At 37.0% G+C, this 9,645-nt stretch overlaps 1 long non-coding RNA gene across 1 annotated transcript; it reads right to left on the minus strand.

Annotated features, from left to right (window-relative positions):
• Window positions 1-4,378: 4,378 nt before the first annotated feature.
• Window positions 4,379-9,229, minus strand: LOC142169142 (uncharacterized). The gene is made up of 3 exons (XR_012698882.1): window positions 8,674-9,229; window positions 4,764-4,827; window positions 4,379-4,560 (listed from the first exon to the last, which is right to left on the minus strand). It is a non-coding gene; the product is annotated as an uncharacterized LOC142169142 (long non-coding RNA).
• Window positions 9,230-9,645: the final 416 nt, after the last annotated feature.

Consider the following 9,645-nt stretch of genomic DNA (forward strand, 5'->3'; position numbering starts at 1 on the left):
ATGAAATCCTGTGGACGGTCTATGAAACGCATAGGTGCATTGTGTATAAGAGGTATAGATGTACGGTATGAATAAACACTATGGACGGTCTATGAAACGCATAAGTGTATAATATGATATATGAACACTAAGGACGGTCTAATGAGACACATTATTAATGCAGACAATAGGTGCCCCTTTTGTTGTCCTTGTTTGTACAGGTTGTTTCAATTACATTATATTATGTGTTCCACGTATAGATCATATAGGCATTCTATTTTGAAAGAGGATTTCTAGCTATACATACTAGTGCTATTCGACAGTACTAACGTCCCTTTTGCAGGGGGCGCTGCATCTTTAATGGATGCAGGTGGTTCTACAGCAGGTGGCATTGATCAGTGATAGCAGTACACTCCTTTCAGCCGATTTGGTGAGCCCTACTTCATTTCGGGGTCATGTATCTTTTATTTCTCATGTACTTTGTGGTTGAGGTATAGCCGGGGCCTTATTACCGGCATTTCCATATTACTCTTTAGTTGTACTTAGAGGCTCCGTAGACAGGTTATGAGTGGTATTTGATGTTGGGAATTGGATTAGAACTGTTGGTATTTGGCAACATGTTTCATTAAATCTATAAACTCGTATTATTTTGGAAATATTGAATGATGTTGTTAATGGGAATGAAATGGAAGCGGTTAATGAAATCTCTTCAGTATTTGATTAACGGAGTACATCTCCTCTTTATTCACGAATAAATTTGGGTAGAATAAAATCTAACAGGTTTGCTCAGTCAGGTTCACTCGGTTGAGCGCCGGTCGCGCTCCTCAGTTTTGGGGCGTGACATCGGCCTTTGGTGTGCCTCCAAGTAAGCCAAACAACCCATAGATTTCTGGCTAAGAGCACCCACAACAACATTAGCCTTCCCTAGATGATAGAGAATGTCGATGTCGTAGTCTTTAAGTAGTTCAAGCCATCTCCTTTGCCTCAAATTCAACCCCTTCTGCTTGAAAATATATTGAAAACTCTTATGGTCCGTGAATATGTCCACATTTTGTACCATGTGGTCCATATGGATATATTCACGAACCATAAGAGCCTCCAATACATTTTCAAACAAAATGAGCTGAATCTGAGGCAGAAAAGATGGCTTGAGTTACTCAAGGATTACGACATAGATATTCTATATCACCCGGGGAAAGCCAATGTTATGGCGGATGCTCTTAGCTGGAAATCTATGGGTAGTTTAGCACACTTGGAGGCATATCAAAGGCCATTGGCCAAGGAAGTTCATCGATTGCCTAGTTTGGGAGTTCATCTTGCGGACTCTAGTGAAGGAGGGGTGATTGTACAAAATAGTGCTGAATCATCACTTGTTGTGGAAGTCAAAGAGAAACAGTATAACGATCCATTGTTGGCACAACTAAAAGAGGGGATTCATAAACATAAGACCATGGCCTTTTCTCTTGGCATTATGCGACCACATAACAGGTCTGCGGGCCGCATAGTGACCGCAGAACTGGTCAGTTCCTTTCCAGTTTTGGTACCCCAATTTCGCGGTCATTTCGCGGACCGCATAACCATTATGCGGTCGCATATGCGACCGCAGAACCTGTTCTGGAGCTTCATTTTTGGGTTTTTAAAATCCGACCCTACTTCGTTAAAATAGATGTAAGGGGCCATTTTTGAGCAAAACCTGATACTTTAGAGTGAGAGAGAGAGTCCTAGAGGGAGAAAGTGATCTTCATCAAATTACTCTTTAATTCTTGCTCAACCATTGAGAATTAACAAAGGAAGACTTCATGCATGTAGAAAGTATTAGAGAGGCAATTATTGGGTGTGTGGGTTGTTGTCTTTCATGCATGTATCCTTGAAGTATGTGGGAAGGTTGTGAGCTAAACATGGAAGAGAATGGGTTGGGAAATGATTGAATCTTTCACAAAAGGGCCTTAGAACCTTAATGCACACCTAGTGTTTGATAAAATGCTCAAATGAGCTAAAATCATGATCATCTTCCTATGTTTTGGTTCGATTTGTTATATTTCTAAAATACATTGAAGTTGCTAAGAATTCCGGATTATTTTAGAGTTTGAGAAGCTCAATTGAGGTATGTTGGCTAAACCCCCTTCTTCTTAGAATCAAATCCCCCGGTGTTCATGTAATTGGAGTAAGTCCTTGATCATTATTGAATTTATTATTCCTAATGTGGTTGTGTTGAAGGATGTATGTTCAATATTTATTCTAAATGCTTCATCATGTTATCTTGCCATTTGAGGATGTGCTCAAAATGTGGAATATGTGTTGGAAATGTTAAGACTTCATGTCAAGATCGAAATAATGGTTGTTATGCCAAATTGTATGAAAAGCCTCTATGTGCCTAAGATTTCCCAAATTGCTCATATGTGAATTTAAATGTCTTGAAGGGGAAGCCCTATTGTTGTTGATAATGATAATGATATTTGAATGTGGAAAAGGGAACTGAAATTACGAAATATGGCCAAGTGCCAAGAATGACCTTATAATTGGGGCCACTAGTGCCAATAAATTGAAAGGATATGAAAGAAGAATGACGTGAGATGATTGACTGAAAAAGGTAATGTCTTGGGTGAGACGGCCTAGCCGATTGGGCCGTGATCGGACACCATGCCGCACACATGGTGGTGACTGTGCTGAAAATGATAATTGAAATTGTGGTTATGGTTGATGTATCAAGTGAGACGACCTAGCCGATCGGGTCGTGATCGGACTCCCGTAAGAATACGGTGGTATTGTGAATTGTGGAATATCGGCACTAAAGATCACCCAACCTAATAACATGGAAATTGACTTGAAAACTTATGTGATCTTAAACTTGATGTTTTAATGTTATTTGAAGCTTGTATTGAATTCTTAACTGTTTCCCTTGTATTATTATTCAATCTATTGAGATGGTGTTTAGCTATACATACTAGTGCTATTCGACGGTATTAACGTCCCTTTTGCCGGGGGCGTTGCATCTTTAAATGGATGCAGGTGGTTACATAGCAGGCAGTGTTGATCAGTATAATCGTGCATCCTCTTCCTAGCAGACTTGGTGAGCCCCACTTCATCCCGGGGTCACGTATTGTATCTTTTGTTCATATTATTATCACATCTCGAGGTATAGCCACGGCCTTGTTGTCGGCACTATCATGATGTTTATATCCTAGTTGATTAATGATTAAAATTGCTAAATGGGTTTCTATGAAAGTCTTGTATAAGTGAAGAAAACATTTTTATTCGTTTTGAGAAAAAGATTTGTATCCTTAGATATGGTAATATTTGTTTTCAAGACTATATAGTAGAGTTTGTAATATAAGGGAGAGGGATTATTTGAGAGCATGAATTTTATACTTACACCTTATATTTATCAAAACAAGTGTAACTTGTTTGTTTATTGGGAAGCTGTTGTGCAAAATCTGAATGTTTTCCAAAGGCTGCTTGGCATAGTTTTTGTAAAATGGGATCCGGCTATGTGTGGCGCAATTGCCTCTTTTGATTCAGAATTCAGATGTTAAGTTGCCTAGTCCACTTGTTTAAAACTTTTCAAAGGGGCATTATTGCTTAAGCTTATTAGAATCCTGTAACTACCTAAAACAAATAAAACTCACTAGAAAGAAAGGTATGTAAATGGAAGAAATATTAGTTGCTAAATAATTAGTTTTAAAGTGTTTAGATTCCAGAAAATGTTAAGATTTTTAAAGCGATAAACCTTTTCGAACACCTTTTATCTTATTAGGTTTGATTTACCTAAAGTCCATCCTAAATAATCAAAGTGAAAATAAATATCCAATACCAATGTTAGTTCCTCAAAGACATTTACATAAAAAAAGACAATAACAATAGTAATTATTTCAGATAAAGGGAAAGGATGCTAGACTCTCATATTGGGTTGACGAATTAGTCAGGACCAACTAGGCTCTAAACAGCAGCATGCTTCGATGGACGACACAGGAGGTACTGAACCAAACACTCTTAAGTACTGAACCTTACTCTTCTATAGAGGTTTAAGTACAAGAGAAATCTCAACCTAACAATCAACCAAAACAAGTGCCCAGGCAGTCTTACATAATCCACATGAAACAAACTAGCACAAGTACAGGAGGTCCATTATGATATCTCATGACACATTTCAAAATTTCAATCATAAAGAGACACCAATAACTTAGAACAAACAAATTCAGTCTTCAGGAATGTCACTCTAAATGTTAAGACATTATGTAGTTTGCAAAAGACAATGTCACGACTCGAAATCCGAACCGCGGGATCGTGATGACGCCTAACACCAAATGCCAGGCAAGCCAACATAACAAATAATACAAAATAAAGAAAAGCAATAAATATCTGATAACCAATCAATGATATAACATAAACCACCCCAAAATCTGGTGTCACAAGTACATGAGGTTTCAATAGAAATACAACACTATCCGAACTAAAATGGTAATAACAGTAGAAATAGGAAAGTGACTCTAAGGTCTGCAAATGGGGTGTAGCTCTACCTTGAGTCACTGACTGATATCAGCTACGTGCCTCTCAGAACTCCGCTGGTACCAACGTCAAAATCTGCACAAAAAGTACAAAAGTGTAGTATGAGTACAATCGATCCAATGTATTCCCAATAGGGGCCTGCCCACCGATTATAGCTCGATGGTGGTGAAAATAGTGTAATACTGTATATATATATATATATATATATATATATATATATATATATATATAGAAATAGGAAAGTGACTCTAAGGTCTGCAAATGGGGTGTAGCTCTACCTTGAGTCACTGACTGATATCAGCTACGTGCCTCTCAGAACTCCGCTGGTACCAACGTCAAAATCTGCACAAAAAGTACAAAAGTGTAGTATGAGTACAATCGACCCAATGTACTCAGTAAGTGTCGAGCCTAACCCTAACGAGGTAGTGACGAGGCTAAGACAAGACACCTACGAAAAATACTGTATATATATATATATATATATATATATATATATATATATATATATATATATATATATATAAAATAACGGGGAGGGGTATAAAATGGGAGCAACGATCGGAAAAATAAGTGCAAAATCGCCAAGTAAGTCTCTTTCCGAAATGAGCAATGAAGCAGCCAAGTTAAATTCACAATCCAAGAATCGACTAAAGCAATGAAATCATCAAATTGCGGCATCACCCTTTGTGCTTTTACTCTCATTCTCACCATATAATATAAATGTAATTGCACAACATTACCCTTCGTGCTTTCACTCTCATCCTCACATGATAATGATAATAAAGCAATCAAGTGCACGACATCACCCTTCGTGCTTTTACTCTCTTTCTCACATGATATGATATAAATACAATGGCAGGACATCACCCTTCGTGCTTTATCCTCACGTTCACTCAAGCAATGATATCAATATATAAATATGGCACGACAATACCCTTCGTGCTTTTCACTCTTCCTCACAAAGCAACAATAACAATCCATGGTACCAAGCAAGGTGGGAAGAAAATTTCAACTTTCAATGTCCCAACAACTTCCAAAATTAACAATAAACATGAAATAGAACAATTAAAGAAATAGCAATCTAACTAAGGCATGAAAAGCACAATAAATGAAACAACATGGTATAATAAGACAATTTCCACGCGCATGATTTAACCCAATGACAATGCATATACACTCGTCAGCTTATCTATACACCATCCCCACACATAATTCACGTAGCAAATAGAATAAAAAGTCCTAATTTCCTCAAGTTAAAGTTAACCACAATACTTACCTCACTCCGCAACCAAATCAACATTCAATCACGGCCTTGCCTTTCGACCAAGCCTCCAAACCAATAGAATCTAGCCAATTATCGATCAAACAATTCAAAATAAGCTTTATAAACTACCCATGAATGAAAAAGGTTCACTTTTGATCATTTTTTAAAAAGTCAACTCTGGGTCGCTTGGTCGAAATCTGAGATTCGGAACAAAACTCGATTACCCATTCACCCCCAAGCCGAGTTATGTAATTTATTTTGAAATCTATTTGAGGTCTAAATATCATTTTTATAAAATTCTTAAATTCTACCCAAAACCCCTAATTTCTACCGTGGAATTCATAGATTTGATGTTAAAAAACTCATAAAAAGTAATTGAAATTGATTGAAATCAAGTTACAGTCGCTTACCAATGAATTTGTGGAGAAAGTTCTTCAAAAATTGCCTCTAGACTATTTGGCAATTGAGAAATGGTGTAAAATAAGCTAAGTCGCGATTTTTCCCTCATTTACCCATCTACAGATGTCGCATTTCCGAATGAGTTATTCGCAAATGCGACACGTTGATCGCAAATGCGATCAGTGCATTAGGCAGTCAAACATCGCAAATGCGACAAAAATCTCACAAATGCGATTAACCATCCATCGCAAATGCAGTTAAAAGCTTCGCATGTCAAAACCTACCAGAGTTCAAAAAAATGGCAAAATGTTCGCAAATGCGGACCATACCCAGTGCGCAAATGCGATGTCCCGCCCGCGGTTCCCATTTTGAAAATGCGATCATTTGACTGCAAAAGCAAGCCTGAAAATGCGAGCCAAACCTTGCAAATGCAAGATTTGCAGACTTGCACCAGCAACTGCTGAGCGTTAGCAGTTGCAAACCCATCCGTAACACTCTCAAAACTCACCCGAGCCCCTCGGGCTCTAAACCGAACATGCATGCATGTAATAACATCCTACAAACTTGCTCGCTACCTCAAATCATCAAAATAACACTAGATAACAAGAATCAATCATCAAAACTCAAGAATTACAATTTTAAAACTCATTTTCATAATTTTTTATATAACACGCCGAAATGCGCTCGGGTCGCCCTAGACCCCAACCAAACGTGTGTACAAGTCCAAAAATATCATACGAACCTACCGAAATCGTCCAAATACTGATCCGGGGTCGTTTACCAAGAATATTGACTGTCATCAACTCTAGCCTCATTTTAAGTTAAAATTTTCATTTTCTTCAAAATTTTACGTAAAAGCTTTCTGGAAAACTAATTAATAAACATCAAATGAAGTTATGGGAGGTCTCGGAATAAGAAAATTAAGGCTAGTACTCAAAATGACCTATCAGGTTGTCACAAAAAAATACATTGCATTTATTCACTGCACTTTTTCATAAGGATCCCATTAAATAGAGTTTCTTTAAATAGCTTTAGATTATTAAAGCAAGAAAGAACATGAGATCTAACTTATTTCCTTTCAATCTTTCACTACTTTTCCTAAGATTTCAACCTAAAATCTAAGGTTTTCATGGTGGAATTGGGTGTTTTTGGGTAGAAACTAGGAATTTGGTAAATTGGGGATTTAGACCTCAAATTGAGGTCGGATTCCAAAATAAATTACACAATCGGGCTCGGGGGTGAATGGGTAATCGGGTTGTGATCCGAATTTCGGGTTTGGACTAAGCGGGCCCGGGAGTTGACTATTATTGACTTTTTCAATAATGACTAAATTGAATATTTTGCAATCGTGGGTGATTCCTAAGGCTTCTTTTGAATCATTTAGTTGGTAATTTGCTAGATATTGTTGGTTCGGAGGCTGGTTTGAAAGGAAAGAAGTCCCTCAACAACAAACAAACACATAGTTGTATGCCTCATTATATACTAAAGAATCCAAGCCCAAATACCTTAACTTAAAATTGGCCTGAGGAATCATACTAATTGTTAGAATAACTGGGACATTAAGCATGAATAAGAGGTTCAACTTCCAGTCTCACTATTTGAATCCTATAGGCATGACATCTAAACATAATAATGCACATTTGACAACATTTTGTTATACTTCTAAGCTATCAGAATCAGCACTAATCAAGTCACATTAGTGAAAACCTTCTGGACAGTGTCCTTAAACATCAAATGATCATGAGACAACAAGAAGCACTTATATACAGCTAGCCAAAACAAGACATGCATGTGATTGCAATTCAGGCAAACATGATCACTTTTTGAACTCTAAAGTAAAAGCAGGCCAATCTAGGTTGACAAAGTTTGGAATATTTAGATTATCATGATAAACAAATGTCTACTAACATATACCATTTCACCTAGCTGAGCAGAACAACATAGTGCCATAACAGGACTATTAACTGGAACCACTTAATTAAACAAACAGATAAACATGATAACATTGGCAGGACTGAGAGTCATTCCATCAATTAAACAAAAGAAACATGATACTATAAGCATGGGGATCATTTGATCAGGACAACATAATGATGAAGGCATGGAGATTTTTCAGTTAATTAAATAGGACAACATAAAAGTTTATGAACATCATTCAATCAGCTTAAGCAGATGGTAATGACTGTCAACAAGGATCACTCAAAACAACACAAACATAAAACCATTCAATTGGTTAAGCAATACACCATGATAATATAGGTATGAGAAATAGAGTTCAACGACCACCATAAGATGTTGATTTAAACAACAACACATGGATAAACACAACTATTAGTAGGAAGTATTAGTTGATTAAGAAAAAAATAACACAAATATCATAACATAATAGAATGTCACATACTTGACTAATGATTATCATGAAGAAAAATAGGCAAGTGATTAACAGAATACATCAAATAAACGAGACAACATGATATCACATAAAATGACTGAATAATTAAAAGGGGAGTCAGTGGTCTACTGACCTTTTTCAGAGCAACAAACCAGGTAATCTTTCTTAGCCATTTAGGATCCAAAGTTCCCGATCAATTCTCAGTGGTTGAACTCGAGCGGAAACAAAAAGAAAGAAAGGAATAAGAGAAATTCTCTAAGTATTTAAGTAGATAGCATTTTCTAGACTTCTTAAGGTAGTTCGTGTTTGGTGAGTGCATTAAAGCCCTCTATTTATAGTGGCAAATTGATCCTTAGGTTCCATTTGAATTTGAAAGAATTAATGGAAGGTGACGATGAGCACTGATCAAAGCAACATTGGAAAAGATGAGAAAAATAGAGGGAAAAATCAGAAGGAGAGTTTACTTATTCGAAATGACGAACGGGTTAGCCGTTGATGCCAAACAGACCGTCGATTAAAGAAAATATCTAAAGATCATTACGTTTGATCTCTGGACCATCGACCATCATGATGCGATCTAGATTTTCACGAATCCATAGCTGCATGTAACGATTTTGAACGGGCGAAAGATGAAATGATTATATTCTTGCACTTTCATATTTTGGTCTAGGGTATCGGGGCTTGAAATTCAAAATTGGATGATGATTATGGTAGGCTCGGCTAGATTCGCGGTTGAAAGAGTGTCATGACCCAACTCCCACCAGCTGCTGCGAAGGCACCTAACACTACTTGCTAGGCAAGCCAACAATTCCATAATAACAGTAAATTTATAAACCGAATTTAATAAACTCAACAACGGAGATATCATGAAATAACATCAAAATAACAGTAATACTTCTACAACCATCCCAATAATCTGGTGTCAACGAGTGCATGTGCACTACTGAATATCAAAATACAAGGCCAAATCCTCAATGCATTATTTGAATAATAGAACAATAATAACAGAAATAAATAAAAGAGAACTTCAAGGTCTGCGGACGACATAGCAGCTACCTCGCAGTCTGCCAAAGATGGTACCAACACAACTAGCAATCACCACATC

This window comes from Nicotiana tabacum, chromosome 14 (genome assembly GCF_000715075.1).
Source record: "Nicotiana tabacum cultivar K326 chromosome 14, ASM71507v2, whole genome shotgun sequence".
Taxonomy (NCBI): Eukaryota; Viridiplantae; Streptophyta; class Magnoliopsida; order Solanales; family Solanaceae; genus Nicotiana; species Nicotiana tabacum.